We start from the raw sequence: 3562 nt of genomic DNA on the forward strand, positions 1-3562 counted from the left end.
GTCTAGTTATCAGTGCGGCACCCTTAGTGTCTAGTCCCAACGTCTACTTCCCCCTTATATTTACTATCACGCTCTTTCCCGCAGTTTTCAAGTACAAATAAACCTTTTCCACCTTTTTATCAATTGTCCCTTCGTTTATTGTCATAGCACTGCAAAGGCAATTATACGATGGGTTAGGCCTCTATATCTAGCGGTTTATTTTCATATTTCATAACTTTGATGTTTACGAAGAAGTTCGGCTACCACTCACAGGTTCTGCTCCATGGCAGCCCTTCGATCTAAGACACAGAAACAAGGTTGGTTCGCGTGACAACGGCGTTTTCCGTTGACTTGGCTGGGAAGACCAAATCACATTTGCTGGGTCAGCGACGCCTTGTAAGTTTTCCTTTGCCGACGCAAACCCTTCCAATACCAATATTTGAAACTAGCGAATTATTCAATGGTGGCCTAATGCGGTAGCGGGCGAATTCATGATATAACCAGTTGATTCAAATCTTAAGTCCTGCTACAAAGGCAACCCATGGATTATCCTTGTTCCTGGAACCTATTTTCCTCTGGGCATCGGGTTTCTTGCTTGTGACCGATTACTGACTGAGAGGCTAATACAGCTCGAGTTGTCAGGGAATTGGAGAAAATCTTCCGGTGTGGACTGTGGGGATCGAAGGCAAGCAATATACTTTGATGCCTTAACATCTGGCTAAGCCTACATCATTGCGAAGCCCCAACAATAATTCGAGACGGAACAATTTCGTATCTCGAACCAAGGAATGATAGAATGAAAGAAAAGAAAAAATAGGGAAACGGCCTCCATTTCTTTGCTTTTTTTTTTCGTGAGGGACCTGTCGCAATTGAAGGAGCGTTCGAGCTGTACGAAGTTTATACACCCCATTTTTGCCCAATTTTGCTTGTGTTCCAATTTCCAAACTCCTCTCCAAGCACAGCTTTTGCAAACTCCACAAGGCGCTGACGCTCTGGTTGCCCCGCGTTATTGAATACCGGGCTATGCAAGTCCACATGAACACTTCTTTGATCACGAACTTCCTTCGTAAGCGTCCATTTACTCTTCTCTTTTGAGCGTTGCCACATATTAGGCTGTGACAGAAACTCGGCTGTTGGTTTTGTGTGTTGTTATTAGCCGACTGGAGGTCAGTATCAGATTTTGATTCGTGAGAGCGGCGAACGTTCCCAAGATGTGCTGAAGTGATTCCGGTGCATTCCTAACATAACTCGGACTGTGATAGGACGATGGACCTTCCCCTGCAAAATGCTTTCTCTTTATTCAAACACCGAATTTTGGTTGAAGCCAGCGAATGACATATTAACATCCAGGAATTTTGCAGCGTCAGGTTTATTGGCTATTGTAAGACTTATATCAATGGTAAATATTTGAACATCCTCAGACAAAAATGGCGTGATGCCTAACACGGTTAGTGTTTGGCCATTTCTTCCAAGCTTGCAGGTAAAATGTATGTATGACCTCATTGAAAAAAGAAGTTGACTTGCTAAATTCCCCGGACCATATGGGCACTTCATGTTAAATTTTCTTAAGATTTTGGCAGGCAAATATCGGCGCCCTCAACACTACCATACCGGAAGAGAAGGCTCTTTTTAGTCTTCCTCGCGACTGTCCTCCTCACGCTTGGGCATCCTAAGTCCGAGCGCCAAAAGAGCCACAAAAGGATCCAATGTCACTCGTCAGTCAATCCGGCGATAGCGGCGTCTGTGGGGCAACGGCTGGAAAAGACACCCCACGAGAGAGTTTCTATTCTTTACAGCCGTGTTTCCAATCTCAAGAGCTTCCAACGACTTTGCAAAATTTGTTTCATTAGCCCTAGCGCAAGTCAATTTCGCGCACCGCGCAGTGTCTTTCGAACCCAGCGCATAAAGAAATCCGTGGATTCATAGCTTGGACCGGGCTTGGGCTCACAAACGTGATTAGTTCAATATCCCGATTCGTAGGATATGCTCAGACGGAATCCACTGCTCTAAGTAGGTGGAACGCTAATGAAGAAAAAAAGAAAAAGAAAAAGGAATAATTCGCACCCACCAAGATAAGTGTTTTGGCCTCTGTTTTCATGTCACAACTGACGCGGGGGTTGAGAAAATTTCCTGCCGTGACATGTCCGGCCAAGTGGCCGAAAGCAGTAGACATGCCTGCCACGCAGCCGAAGAGCATAACTACCTAAATGTGATATGTGCACTGTATTTCGACACATGAATCAATGTTGAGCACGCCCCGGTCTCATCGAGTCAAGTGTCTATTCATGGACAAGCAGTTTGTTGAACGCCTCATTTTTCTCATTCATTCCCCGAGGCCAATACAAAAGGTTCCGAAGCGCTGTATGGCCGGAACACTTCTCTGCCAGAGTTACACAGGTTAAAAATGAATTACAGTCTCGATTAGTCTTTCGGAAGACTGATCTTCAACGCATACGCAGCTTGATAGAGCTGGGTTAAGGATAGAATTCGCTGTCAGCCTTGTCCGCTCGAGCCTGGCCTTGCAAAGCTAACTGGTTACCAGCATTGTGATCGTTAATTGCGGCTAGACGCGGTCAGTTATTCAATTCATTTGATGTCGTTTCGGCAGTGACAGCGTCTGAGTATCGTGTAGAAGGATAAGGTGGACACGTCCTTTCAGGAGAAGAAAGGGAGTAGTTGTTTCGGCGATAGTTCGTGCAACCCTAACCGTTAATGAACTCCGCAATAGGCCCATCGGTGTGGCGAGAATCCAGCCCAAGTGGTAATGTGCATTGACACTTGGCTGTACTCACTTCGGCACCTGTCAACTAGGTACTCTATAGCGACCGAAGGTGGTTAGTTATGCGGGAGCCATCAGGTTCTGCTCGAAAGCCCCCCCAAGTCCCCAAACAGAGAAAATAGTGAAAGGAAAAAGAGAAAAGAAAAAGAGAGAAGGGGAGCAAAATCTGTATGTCCGAACATGGATAAAATAAAATGGGTAAATGAAAGGCTAAGGAGGGAAATATAAGATCAAGGAAATAGTTTCACCATACTCTGTACAATCAACCTCATTACAACTATGCAATATTTAACTCCTTTTCTGGGAAGTTATATTTTTCCTTTTTACTTTAACCTTTTCTTCTCTATTTTTTTTATCATTCTCGGGACCTTAGCCTTAGCCGATATCAATAAATATAAACCCTCTTACACTCCAACCCTTAGCGATCCCTAACATCATGATATAATACCCAAACTTTGAACAGCACTCAACTTCACCTACGCTTGACATTAAAATGCTGATATAGAGCTGCTCTGTATAGCTAATGGCAAAAATGTGGAATTTCAGTGTAAAATATTATGGTATTTCGTTTTGGTGATTTTCAATCTAAGTAGCAGCTTACTCTGTGCCGCAGGGGACCAAGAACAATGAAACACTGCATCCGGATATTAACTTCCCTCAGAGTATTGGGAACCCTGTCAAGAAAGGTCTATCTAAGTTATTGAATGACCGTATATGGCTATGCCCCGGCCGATGATAAGCCCAGGTTTTTCAATATTTTGCCATTTCCCTTGAGCGAGGACGAGGCATGCGAGGTCCGAAAGG

The sequence above is a fragment of the Histoplasma capsulatum genome, genomic scaffold, assembly GCF_000149585.1.
Source record: "Histoplasma capsulatum NAm1 scaffold_2 genomic scaffold, whole genome shotgun sequence".
NCBI lineage: Eukaryota > Fungi > Ascomycota > Eurotiomycetes > Onygenales > Ajellomycetaceae > Histoplasma > Histoplasma mississippiense.